The sequence below is a fragment of the Cricetulus griseus genome, chromosome 5 (genome assembly GCF_003668045.3).
Source record: "Cricetulus griseus strain 17A/GY chromosome 5, alternate assembly CriGri-PICRH-1.0, whole genome shotgun sequence".
Classification (NCBI taxonomy): domain Eukaryota; kingdom Metazoa; phylum Chordata; class Mammalia; order Rodentia; family Cricetidae; genus Cricetulus; species Cricetulus griseus.
In genome coordinates this window covers 747,450-761,955 of record NC_048598.1, presented here as the reverse complement: position 1 = coordinate 761,955, position 14,506 = coordinate 747,450, and the positions used below count along the sequence as shown (strand labels likewise).

Genomic DNA, 14,506 nt, shown 5'->3' with positions numbered 1-14,506 from the left:
CTTCTGCCTTCTCAGGCTCCTAAAGGAAGACATACAAGATGCAGCCTCTGGATCTTTGAGTTCCCAGCTTCTAGAACTACTGTCAGAATAACGTAGCCAGTATGTGGAATTGTGTTAAAGTATAATTAGTGAGCACACTACGACTCAAGCTTGAAGCCCATATATTAGCCAGGAAATGACCTGACTATGATCTCCTATGGGTAAAAGACTGAGAAACAAATGAAAAGGACAACCAAGAAAAATGAGAAAGGTCAAGATACATGGAGAAAAGATATATTCAAAGCAAAAACCTTTTGCACACAGAAGGGAGAAGACCATGATTTTAAAATATACTACAAAATCCAAAAGGCAAAATAATGAGAACTCATGGCAAGGAGGCAGCTGCAGAAACAGGAAAAACCCAGACACTTCTGAGAAGGTGGACTAAAAGACTGATGAAGTAGTAGCTGGAGTGGAAAATATTCCAAGATTTCAGGAAAACTATATTTTTCAGAGCATACTACCAACTTCCCCAACAGGTCTATAGTTTCCTAGCAGGTATCCTAGCAGCAGTGTGTTGGGAGTGACTGCACTCACTGTAGTGTTCCTATATCATAGCAGCAGTATTAATAACTGACCCCAGACAAGATGGGTTTTGGAGTTGAAGCATGCATAACACCTCTCCCAAGGGCAGCCAGTGCTGAACTGCAACATGACAACTACTCACCATAGCTCTGGGATGTGCAAAATTCCATAAACTCCATCTCCAATCAGAAGCCACTCGCTGTGTTGAAATCTAATGGTGCTCAAATACAGGATGTGCCCAAACATGACAGCGGCATTGTTTTCTCTCCTTCAGCCCACCGTATGTTAAAAGCATCTATTAAAATGTGTCAGCAATGGAAGGCACCCAACACACTGTCATTAATTTAAGGAAATAAAATTGCACCATATGAAGGGTTATCATAAGGAAGATGGTGACCAGCTGTTCACCATCTCCTATGGGTTAGAACAAGAGAAAGTGGGAGGGAGTTCAATTTGAAATTGAATCCTTGACAGAAGGAAGGAAGTATTATCTCCAAGATACAGAAACAGTGGAGCTATCTAAGTGCCTAAGAGCCTTTAGAGGGGTGGGGAAGGAAGGGCTTCTATCAGCCCACTGTACAATGAGGCTTAACTGCTTCTCTGCTCTGGGTCACTGAGTGGCCTGAAAGTCTCTTTTCTCTCACCCTTTTCTAGACAACTGTTGCTTAAAAGAAAAAACCTAAAGTATAAACAATGGAGGCATTTCCATTTCCATATAGACTGGAGACTTCCAGTAAATTAGTGAAGCAGAAGATGGGTTATCAGAGGTCTCTTCTCTGAAGCATTCCACAGCCTCCTGCAGCATCCAGTCTAGCTCTGCCTGGTCACCCAGGATTTACATGGTCTTAATAAATGGTCAGGATCATCTGAAATTCTGTCTGTTGAAAAATTAACCTAGATGCTAAATGATGAGAAATCTAGTTTATATCAGTGACTCCCAGATTCTGCTCTCCACCTCCCCCTCTCTCTTTCTCTCTCTCCCCTCTCTCTGTCTCTGACACCTCTGTTTCACTCATTTTTAAGCATCCAAAGGCCACTGTCTCCATTACAATGTGTTCTTAACAAATAATTTATATGGGCCATTTGCTGCCTAGTATGAATTTAAATCACTTCTTATCTCCCTTCCAGTTGCATTCTTACAGGAGCTGCAAATCCCAAAGGGAAACCAAGAACCTGCGTTTTGGGCCAGGAAATTCTAAACCTTCAGCAAAGTCTGAGGGATAGATTTTCTGGCCCAGAAATATGTAGACCCAAAACTGCCTCAAATAGGAGGCAGCTGGGGCTTTGCTCCAGGTTAGATCAAATGCCCTGAAAGACCATGTGTCAGAGGCTTGGTCATCTGCCTGCCTGTGATTCTATTAAAAGATGCCAGAATTATTAGGATGTGAAACAAAAGATTTAGAGGGAGGGAGTTAAGTCATTGCACATTTGCCCTGGGGGTAGGAGGCCTGGCTCTCTTCTCTCTTTTCGCCACTGTGTGGTGAGTGAGTAGATGAATAATTCTCTCTCTCTCTCTCTCTCTCTCTCTCTCTCTCTCTCTCTCTCCACACACACACACACACACACACACACACACACACACACACACACACACACACACGAGTCTTTCTTACTCCCTTCCTCCAGCCCCTGTGGAGTGAGCAGCTCTACTTCCCCAGGCTCCCTCATGGTTTCTCTGCTAAACTATTCTCTCACAAAAGGCAGGCCCTAAATGAGAAGGCCAAGAGACTGTGGATTGAAATCTCTGAAACCATGAGCCAAAATAGACCTTTCTTCTCTAGAAGTTGTATATCTCAGATATTTGGATACAGTGGGCCGGGGGCGGGGCGGGGGGCGGGGGGCAGACTGGCACATTCTATACTTCTTTTGGGGCTCTTTGATTATATTAATCCTCCATTTCAATGGAGATATCATTAAAATTAAAGAAAACCAACACCTTCCCCTGACCCTGAATGAGAAAAAAAATGAATTGTCCTGCTACAATAACACAGCAGAAAATGTCTTGAGAATTAAGTACTACTGATTATGCAAATGTTAGTCATAATCCTAGAAGGATATAAGGAAAATATGCAAATACACAAACTGTTAGTGGAGGAGGGATACTGTGCTAAGGTTTTTCAGAGGAAGGAGATGGGGATAGAGCTGGTTGGATTAGGAAAGAATACTCAGGGAGAGGGGAATGGTATTTGACAAATACTGGGATGGTTAGTGATGAAAGCTATTTAAAAATTTAACAGAACTTGACTGGTTACGGAAGAGAAAAAAGCATCAAGGCATGCAGTATGCATAAGACACAGGGTAAAGAAAGTTGGCCCAGGGAGAGAAGGGAGAAGGAAGGAGGGAGGGAGGGAGGGGGAGGAGGGAGGGAGGGAGGGAGGGAGGGAGAGTGTGTGTGTGAGTCAAGGGGTGTGTGCACAGGACAAGCAGGATGGAAGAGCTTGTCAAGGCCATACCTTAGTTGGTCCTGAATGCCTACCAGGGCCAGGGCTGTATATATCACTCATTTAAAAAGGGTGGCTTGAAGTTTTTAAGAAGAAAGCCATTCATGTCTCACAAAAGAGAGATGCACACTGGCTCTGTTTTATCTTCATAAGGTGTTCTTGCTCTCATTTTAATCTCCCCAGAGTTTCACCTCCATGACTGGATTCCACATACGCTTGGGTGACCACAGTGACACCACTCTGCCCCACCCTTTCTTTTCTTAAAAATCACATGTTCCCTTTGGATCTGGAACAGAAGCAATTCCAATAGAAAAGACAGACGGAGAGATGCTTTGAATAATAATCCTTGGCATATAGATTGACTTTTTTTCTTTAATTGGGGGATGTTTGGGCTGAAAACCTGGCATGGTCCCCATGTTGAGGATGCTGTTAACAAATGAAAGAAACTAGAGTGCAGTGAAGAAAAGGGGGGGATAAATTAGTTCCTTAGTAAGCACAAACCTAGGGGACTGTTTTCCTGATAGCTCCAAGCAGGAGACCGGGTGCCCTCTGTCCTTCCAGGCAACAAGCATGAACCCAGACTATGGACCAGCATGAACACTGAATGTAGTCAGAGTGACAGGGACAATTTGGTCCCCCTCCAAATCAAAGCAGCATTTCTTTCATCTTTAAGTATTGTAAAGTTGGTTGGCAATAATTTACTTCCCCACTGACAATCCATGTACAAATTTCAGCCTCACTGAAAATGGTTGTGATCTATCCTCTTACAGAGTAAAGAAAGAAAAATGAAAGAAAGCAAACACCGGCCACCCCCACCAAACTCCACCTCTTTTAATGGACAAATTGACAGAGTCTTTAACCAGCCTCTCTCCAGGGCCATGCCAAAATTGCAGGCTAGGAAGGAGAGTTGTGTTTCATGTGATTAGAGAGTGTTTGTGCTTCTGTCCATTAGGAACAAAGAGGAGGAAGCATTTTCAAGAACTGGATGCCAAACATCATTCATCAGGGAATTCTCTTCAATTACTTGCAAAATAATCTCCAAGATGGTCATTTCATCATTAAAATATTCTTGGTCAGAGCTGATTTTGAGAGGTGGCACTTTGGAGATTACGTGGTTGGTTTAACATCATCGTCTCCTAAAATGGTACCCACCACTCCCTCCCCCCACAGGCTCCAACCGTGTTCCACATCATCAACTCAGGCGCTCACTTTTTTTTGCTTGCACAGATGTTGATGAAGAAACACCATGTGGTTTTTCTAGTGGCTCCTTTCCCTCTTACATCAGATAAATCCTTCAACTTTAAGAGGTAGGGGGAGGCGGGGAATGAAAAATGTCCTGGGGGCGGGGAGAAGTGAGGGGTGGGAGTCAGTGGAGCTGTCCAGTGTCAGCAGGCTTTCAAAGGGACTGCCCCAAGGGGTGAGTTCTCTGTGCTGAAAGCAATGTCCCTTACTTGACATTGGTGGTGCACTCAGTAAATCCAAACGGCTATGGAAAGCTGGAGAAATCAGCCTCCATTGTACACCCAAACTCAGTGCACCTGAGCTAGGAGTTGTCCAGTAAAATGTCCTGACAACTGCTGACCCCTTCAAGGATTATTTCTTCACTGACCCCACATACCAAAGCCCCATCAAACATTCCATCTCTTCTTTGACAGCTAATCTAAAATCTACACCTGGAAAATGCAACCAGGACCTCACTTCCCCAGCTAGCTTAGTGTCACTACCCTGGCCTCTTCCCTCTCCAAAGCCTGTCTTTTTTGTGGGACCACCAGAGTCCAGAGTCTCATTAATGGTGTTTCTATTGAGAAGAAAGCTTAGGGTTGCAGGACTCTGTGGGACCAATAACAGGTGACCTCAGAAAATGAGTCTGGGGTACATCGCGGTGTACCAGCAGAGGGAGAACACATGAGGTACTTTCCTATCACAATGATAAATGCCAAGACAAAGGTAAGTTATAAAGGGGAAGGTTTGGGGCTTGTGGTTCCAGAGGGTTAGATTCCATAATGGCAGAGCAAAGACTTGGCAGCAGGAGCAGGAAGCTGAAAGTTCACATCTTGAACTACAAACACAAAGCCGAGAAAGCAAACTAGAAATGGCCCAACAATACTTTTAAGTCTCAAAACCTGCCTCCTTTGACACACTTCCACCAACAAGGTCACACCTCCTAAGTCTCCCCAAACAGTGCAACCAACTGGGAACCAAGCATTTAGTTGTCCAAGACTACAGGGAGGGGATATCTCATTCAAACCACCATAAATGGGCATATTACCCCTTAGATGTCAGCTGTCAGGTGTCTTATTTCAACATACGGACATAGAGAAGGGCTTTTCACTACAGGGGAGTTGAAAGTTAGTATACAGAACAGAAAAAGAAACTCGGGTCCTAAGGCCCAAATAAGGGATGCTTTCCCTACATCCTAAAAGTCGCCAAAGAGAAACAGAGATGAGGAGCTGGGCCTTGTGCGGGGGAGGTGTGATCATGAGCACATGTTTGTATGTTGGAAAGATGCTATAATGAAATGTGCACATGAATCAAATTAATACAGCCTTTTCTGTGTCTGGGAATTGGTATATAAATAAAAAGCTTCTGTGGAATTTATGTTCTCTCTAGGCATGGAAATTAGATTAGCAACCCCATAGATGCCCTAGACAGGTCAGATAGAAAAGATATGAAACAGTCCTTATTTTATAGCTATTTGAAAACTATAGATTTTTTCTTTTCTGGTATATTTATACATCCCCTCTCTCAATTCTCACCAAATCCGTGCACACACACACACACACACACACACACACACACACACACACACACACACACACTCATTCTACCCAGACTGTTTTCTCAGTCTTTTTTATTTAATTTTTCAAATTTATTTTACATACCAACCAGAGTTCCCCTTCCCTCCCCTCCTACAGCTCACCCCATCTCCTGTCCACTGCCCAGAAAGGGTAAGGCCTCTCCTGGGGGACTGGCACATCAAATTAAGGCAGGACCAAGCCCCTCTCCCTACTGTATCAAGGCTGAGTAAGGCATCCCACCAAAGACAATAGGTTCCAAAAAGCCAGCTCATACATCAGGGATAGATCCTGGATCCCACTGCCAGGGTTCCCACAAACAGACCAAGCCACACAACTGCCACCCACATACAGAGGGCCTAGTTTGGTTCCATACAGGCTTCCCAGCTGTCGGTCCAGAGTCTGTGAGGTTCCATGATCTCAGGTCAGCTGTCTCTGTGTCTACCCAACAACTTTTCTTTGCTCTTCCCCAATTATCCTACAGAGCCCATAGTTTTTATTTCCTTCTTTCAATTTTGTTTTGTAAATCTGTGTCATCTCGCCATTTAACATTGCCTGATATCCCTAACAAAACTACACACCTCCCCTCTGGATTATCACTGCATGCCATTCAGGTCTTGGCTCCTTGATACATGATGGAAGTAGAAGATTCTGGGTCAGAGGAACGTCAGGCATAATGCTAGGGAGCAAGAGTCTAGGCCGGAGTGACCTAATAAAACCTGTGCTTCTCAAGACTGTGGAGTGTTGTAGAATATTACTTAAAGATGTGCTATATTTGATTATGCTGTCAAATAACTGTTTAATGATGCAAACATATGCTGCACTCTTTTAAGTTGCATTTGTTTAACTCTGTTACTCTGCCTGTCTAAAACACCTTGATTGATCTAATAAAGAGCTGAATGGTCAATAGCTAGGCAAGAAAAAGGATAGGCAGGGTTTAGCAGGCAGAAAGAATAAATAGGAGGAGAAATCTGGGAAGAGAAGATTGAGGAGCTAGAAAAGTAGGAGTGAAGGATACTGGGGGCCAGCTACACAGCCACATGACATGGAAGAAGAAGAAAAGAAAAGATATCCAGAAATAGTGAAAGGTAAAAGCCCAGAGGCAAAAGGTAGAAAGGATAATTTAAGAAAAGCTGGCTAGAAATAAACCAAGCTAAGGAACTTTATAAGAAAGAATAAGTCTCCGTGTATTTATTTGGGAGCTGGGCGGTGGGCCCTCAAAGAGCAAAGAGTAAAATAAAACAACTAACTACAGTGCAGGAGGCAGTAAGGCACACAGTTAGTCTCAATAGGAGCTTGTGGGTTTGTTGGATATTGGATCAGACCTGGGAAGTTATGGTTATTTCCTACTGATACTAAATTCATGGAAGGTTGAGGAATTAACAGAGTGCACTCCACTATTTCTTTGTCAATGGCTTAGGGCCCATAGGAAGGCCAAGTGCTCCCCATTATCTAGTATCCAGGCTGACACTGTCCCAGGCATCTGCTTAAACAGGAATACTTACCATCACTGCTAATACAAAACCAAAGATGAGAATCCCAGGCAGGTCTTAGAGTCATAGACCTTTAACCAGTATATTTTTACAGACTGTGTATCCTATTGAGAGCAAGTCCACAAACTAATCTCTTAGTGTCTGTGGCAGTTTGAAAGAAAATGGATCCCATGATGAGTAGCACTATTAGGAGGTGTGGAGTAGGTGTTGCCTTGTTGGAGGAAATGTATCACTGTTGGGGTGGGCTTTGAGGTCTCCTGTTCTCAAGCTATGCCCACTAACACAGTCTACTTCTTGTTGCCTAATGGATCAAAAATTTAGAATTCTCAGCTCCTTCTCTAGCACCAGATCTGCCTACATGCCACCATATCCTGCCATAATGATAGTGAATTAAACTTCTGAAACTGTAAACCATCCCAATTAAATGTTTTCCTTTATGAGTTGCCATGGTCATGGTGTCTCTTCACAGCAATAGAAACCCTAACTAAGACAGAAGTTGGTACCAGAGACTGGGGTCAGGCTGTAATAGGCCTAACCTATATTTTTGCTTAGAAGAATTTGGACTTTGGTACTTTGGGTTAGGAAAGAAATACAATGCTTTAAGCACCACTTAGTGGGCTGTACTGGTAGGAACATAGAATATTTGAACTGTGGAAACACCTGACTCAAGAAGTTACAGAGACGAATTTTAGTATGTTGTCCTGAGATCCTTGTTGTGATATTTTAGTGAAGAACGTGGCTGCTTTTTGCCCATGTCCAAAGAGTCTGTCTAAGCCTAAAGTAAAGAGATTTGGATTGATTCTGTTGGCAGAGGAAATCTCAAAATAGCCTAGTATAGACTCTGTCATGTGGTTATTAGTGATAACTTTAATGCAGATATATAATGAAAAGAAGCAAGCTGAGCAAGGGAAACCACAAAATGTACAATTTGAGGAGAAAAGGAGCACCAAGAAGTGGAATGGAGTTAAGTCCTGTGTTCAAGGAGATAAAAAGACTAAAAAAATCAAATAAAGGAGTGGTGACTTTAGGGCAAGATCCCACCCAGCTAAGTTTCCAACTTGTAAAAAGGAATTAAAGAAAAGCTTAGATCTAGATGTGGTGACACACACCTTTAAGCCAGCACTCCAGAGGCAGAGGCTGGCAGATCTCTGGGTTTGAGGTCAGCCTGGTCTACACATACAGTTACAGAACAGTCAAGCTTAAGCAGTGAAGGAAACCATCAATAAATGCTGGTGAGTTGCAACTGAACAAGGAGGCCATGTTTCAGCCTTTGAGAATAGCAGAACTTGGTAGCTTTGATCACATGGTTCTGGCTTTAGAGTCAAGGCAAGAAGAAAGAGGTTATGGAATCTCCCTCCTCAGCTAAGAAAAGATCCTGAGACCAGGCATGTGTCAAGGATGTCCCTGAATGGAGGTCTATGGAGGCCACTTCATGAAGCTACGAAGGTTAAGTCTGAATTGCCTTGGAGACCCCAAGATACTAGAGATGCCAGAGCCATGGGATACCTGTCAAGGAAAACTACTAACAGGGAGTGGAACCAGCCCAAGATTAAAAAGTGTGTTACAGCCAACAAAGCTGAAAGGAAGTGGAAATCTGAAGAGCGCTTTGACATCAGACATGGGAATGCAGAGTTTTGTGTTTGCCCAGCTGGTTTTCAGTCTTGTTCTGTCCAGTATTTTCTCACTATGCTCCCTCTCTTACATTTTGTAACAGTAATGTATATCCTATGCCATTATATGTTGGAAGTACATGATCTGCTTTTTGATTTTGATTTTATAGGGATTACAGTTAAGAGACTGCATGAATCTCAGAAGAGACTTTGATCTTTAGACTCTCAAATAAGTTTGAGGCTGTTACAGACTATGGGGACTTCTGAAGTTGGACTGAAAGCATTTCTGTATTATGATATTGCTACAAGCCTATGGGGACCAGGGAGAGAAATGTGGTAGTCTGAAAGAAAATGGCCCCCATGGAGTGGGGGGAACCATTAGGAGGCATGGCTTTGTTGGTGTAGGTATGGCCTTGCTGGAGGAATTATGTCACTGTGGGGATGGGCTTTGAGGTCTTCTGTACTCAAGCTGTGTCCAGTAACATAGTTCACTTCCTGTTGTCTTCAGGATCAAGATGAAAAACTAAGCTTCTTCTCAGGTACCATGTCTATCTATATGCCACCATGTCCTGCCATGATGATAATGAACTGAACCTCTGAAACTATAGGCCAGCCCCAATTAAATGTTTTCCTTTATGAGTTGCCATGGTCATGATGTCTCTTCACAGCAATAGGAAACTTAACTAAGACAGTATCCTCAAGCTTCTATCTTGATTACAAAATAATGAGTTTCACTTATTCTGATCTGCTTTTGTTCTTCCTTCCATATAAGTTACTGGTGTGTTTTCAAAGTGAATGGCTGGTCTCATGGTGATTGCTAGCCTACAGTTATAGTTTCATTTCTGCTCCTTTGGTAAAATACCCCGACAAAAAGCAACTTAGAAGAGAAAGGATTTGTCTGTTTTACCATTCCAGGTTACAGTCTGTCATCATGATGAAGTGAAGGCAGGAACTGCAGGCAGCTAGTCACATGACATCCAAGAGCAGAAGATAGGCAATGAATGCCTTTATGCTTGCTTGCTTGCCTGCCTGTGCTCTGCTCCATGTCTCAGGAACCCTGCCTAGGGAATGATGCCACCCTTGGTGGACTGGGTCTTCTCATACTAATTTAATTAATACAACCCTCCACATGCATGCCCACAGACCAATCAAATGCAAACAGTCCCTCAGTGAAGCTTTCTTCCCAGTTGATTCCTGGTTGTGTCAACTTGGCAATTAAAGTTAACCTTCGTGCCTGGATTTTTTTTCCCTGGGTAATTAGAACTGTCCACAGATTGGTGGCTTTCGGTTCCACCTGCAAAGGAGACTGGGTGTCAGGTGGTCTCATAGTAAGGGATCCAGCAGTTCACGCCTCTGTGTTCAGAGATTAACAGGCAAGACAGTATTTTAGGCAAGTCTGACCATAAATACAAACCACACACTCTAAACTTCAATATTACCAGTAAGAACTGACACTTTTACCTTTGTTTTATTCTTCAGTTGGCTTCTCCACTGATTCCAAACTCCGTAGAAACTTATGGAGTGAGAGCAATCACAAGCCAAAACCCCAACAATTAAGGCATTGATTGAGGAGCCAGACATAATAGAGCTGGGGAATAAACATAGCACAGGGGTATCTGGTGCTCATGTGCAATGGGGACAGGCTCTGTACTCTCACAGCCACCTAGCCTTTGACCACTGAGAGACACTTCAGCTTTCGTGGTTGTGGGCAAATTGTTAGTTGGTTTTGTTGTTGTTTTTTCTTATGTACTTGGCTGCACATGAGGCGCAAGCTTGGGCTTTAAAAGCACTAGCTTTTGGAGAAACATGCTATGCTTGATAAAGAGACCTGGATGATTCTGGCTTCTTCCAGCATTAAACCACCAAGGAGAAGTTATGCTTACAGAAAGGATAACCACATGGCAGGTCTGAGAAGCTGTGCTATGAGATAGATGGAACGTCCAATAATATTTTACTTCCTTTTATGAGTAGGAAGTAAATATTGAGATTTCATTTCTTCACTTTTCATTTGTTGTCATGATTTTTTCAGTTTTGTCTGCTATTATTATATATTGATCAAATGAACCATTTAAATCTATTGATATGCAGCCAGGGGAGAAACTAGCGGTTATTACCTAGTTGTTGATAATGATCATATAAAGTGGCCTTTTTTAATTAAAAAAAATGTATTTACTTAGAAGCATTCAGAATGTCAACAAAACAGCTGCAATTTTTTTTTGCAATTACAGAGTGGTATTCAGTTAACAGAACAATTATCTTCATATAAACTGCATCAAAGACAACTGAAGATGGAAAAAAAACCAAAACAAAAACAAAAAAGAAAAAAAACCTACCGTGCCCATATATAACTAATTTGTGCTGTTCACCAACAAGAACCTGCTTTAAATTTCCATGCCAATTTACAACCCCTAGACTGTACCAGCAAGGTTAGTGGCTATTGAAAATACCACCAGGACATGGCTATCTAAAGACACATTTGGTAGTGTGTTAACTATACAAAAAAAGACACTGTACAGTTTAAAAACAAATCTTACACAGCCTTAATTTCAATTTTTTTCTTTAAAAGGAGTGAGTTGTGTACAGGGGTTAAATGCTTTATAGACAAAAAAAAAAAAAAAACTGCGCTAGAACCAACTTATTCATCATCATCTTCTTCATCATCATCGTCTTCCTCCTCTTCCTCATCCTCTTCATCCTCATCCTCATCTTCCTCTTCCTTCTTTTCCTTGCTCTTTTCTGCCTTAACCACCCCCTTTTTCGCTGCATCGGGTTTTCCTTTAGCTCTGTAAGCAGCAATATCCTTTGCGTGCTTCTCCTCCAGCTCGGCAGCCTTCTTTCCGTAGGGCTGCTTGTCCTCTGCAGCAGTGCTGTTCCGCAGCTCTCCTAGTTTCTTTGCAGCATCACCAACGGACAAGCCTGGGTGTTCTCCTTTGATTTTTGGGCGATACTCAGAACAGAACCAGAAGGCCGAAGGAGGCCTCTTGGGTGCATTGGGGTCCTTGAACTTCTTTTTGGTCTCCCCTTTGGGGGGATGTAGGTTTTCATTTCTCTTTCATAACGAGCCTTGTCAGCCTTTGCCATGTCCTCAAATTTCACCTTTTCTTTAGCAGACATGGTCTTCCACCTTTCTAAGCACTTCTTCGAAAACTCTGAGAAGTTGACAGAAGCATCCGGATGCTTCTTCTTGTGTTCCTCTCGGCAAGTTTGCACAAAGAATTCAGATGAGGACATTTTGCCTCTCGGCTTCTTAGGATCTCCTTTGCCCATGTTTAGTTGATTTTCGTCCGCGAGGCACAGAGTCGCCCAGTGCCCGTCCGGCTCGCGCTTGCCCCGACGCTGTCTCTATGGAGCTCAATGTACTGCAATGGCTGTGAGAGCAGGATCCAGACACAGCCTCCTCACTCTCTCCGCTCTCTAAAGTGGCCTTTTTAATATTAACTCTGGACGCAACAGCAGACGAGGACATCATCTTCTCAGCTAATGAAAACTGACTGGGGAAAATGTATGCCTGTGTGTGATGATATGAATAGAACAGCTTTCCTTGCCAATGCCCACCTTATGATCCATTCTGAATATTACATGGTATTGTGATATGCCTCTCTCATGATTGCTTGTTACCCCCATGTCATGGACAAGATATTGAGGAATAGAATTGCATAAATAATTTCCATAAAAACAGAATGAACTGGGATGTGGAAGCAAGATCCAAACCAACTTAGTCTGACTCTAGGTCTGTACACTTCTCTGTGAAGCTTTGGACATAGATGATTATTGTTTTGTCAAGAAATTTGGAAACTACGCATGGAAGAAGGAGGAGGAGGAGGAGGAGGGGGAGGAGAAGGAGGAGGAGAAGGAGGAGGAGGGGGAGGGAAGGAGGAGGAGGAGGGGGAGGAGAGGAGGAGGAGGAGGGGGAGGAGAAGGAGGAGGAGGAGGAGAGGAGGAGGAGAAGAAGAGAAAGAAAGAAAGAAAGAAAGAAAGAAAGAAAGAAAGAAAGAAAGAACAGAACATTCTGGGACCTTACCGCTAATTCTTCTGGATATAGCAGCTTCAATCAAGGATGTATGAATGGCACAGAAGCCATGGAAGCAGTGATCTGTGAGCACCCTTCTTCTAGTATCTAAAAGCTGCTCTGTCTGACTCTCTACACAGGATTTAAATTAAGATCCACAGAAACCTTTGCCAGTCCTGAGAATGGGTGCTGGATCCCAGGGTTTGTAGCCGGAGATTCATGGTAGACTTTTGAGACCATGTAGAAAATGCATAGACAGAAAAACCTGGTTGGCAGAAAAGAGAACAAAACAGATGTCTCAATAAGCTCTGAGGTAAACATGGAGTATCTGAAAGACTCATTTTCTCAAGCTTTCCTGGTTATTTCTCTCTCTCCTTTTTCTTTTTAATCCAAGTACTCCAGATAACAGCACTACAACTGTCTTTCTTCCTTCATTATCCAAGGACCACCGCATACCCTTGGAACATAGTAAACACTCAATAAACATTCTCACCACAAAGAAAGGATAAATATTTGAGTCAAAGACTATGCTAGGCTGTATTGATAACACCACTATTCACACATGCATTAAAATATTGCATTGTGCTCTGTAAATACATAAAATTGTTTTTGTCAGTAACAAAATAGGACAATATTTGACTCTGTTTTCTTCTATTTCCAGTGTTGATTTATCTTAGTATCATCAATATGATTCAATATATTTCCTATGAGTTCTGAATTGTTTTAAAAGTTATACCCATGTCCTACTCAACAGTATTGTTCAGAGTACTCAAGAATGTTAGCTATAGCACACATACACACATAAAAAGGATTCATTGAATTGGTTTACACTATATAGTTGGAGCAGTCCAGGTATGGCTGTTTGATACTAGAGAGGCTGAGAACTTAGTTCAGTCCACAAGGATGGGTACCTCAGCAGTTACAGTCTGGTACTGAAGCCCAGAAAGAGAGCTGCTGGTCTTCAGTTCACATTGAAATCCCAACAAAGCTGGTTCTTGCATCAGCAAAGGAATCAGCAGTGGCAATAACAGTGTAGATGAACTGATCAGTAAAAGTAAAGGTCAAACAAGTTAAGAAAAAAGTGGAAAAGCTTTCCTCCTTTCATGTCCTTTTGTGTGGACACTAACAGAACATGCCACACACATTTAGGGTGGGTCTTCCCACACCAGTTAAGGAAGTCAAGACAATCTCCCACAGACAAGCCCATGGGCTGCAGGCTGACCCAATGTTAACAATCCTTTACCAAGACTCTTTCCAGCCAATTCTATGTTGTGTCCAGTTGACTACTAAAGCTAGCCATTGTATCACTTGATGGAGACTTCAAATTAAATTATGAACATGAAAGTGTACCTCCTGCTCTCCATAGGATGCTGAAGACATCATTGACTTCAGGCAGCTAATGTTGCCTTCTGATCTCCACATACTGTTCACACATATCCAAGAACACGCACACACACACACACACACACACACACACACACACACACACACACACATATATATATGCAACTGCACACATCTGAAACACACACACACACACACATACAACCTAGTTCAAGTCGCCATTAAGTTATGTGGGTCTGGCAATCAGCCT

The 14,506-nt window shown here is 42.7% G+C and overlaps 1 pseudogene; it reads right to left on the bottom strand.

The window, feature by feature from the left end:
• Window positions 1-11,112: 11,112 nt before the first annotated feature.
• On the bottom strand, window positions 11,113-12,739 carry LOC100763654 (annotated as a pseudogene).
• Between the last annotated feature and the right edge of the window lie 1,767 nt (window positions 12,740-14,506).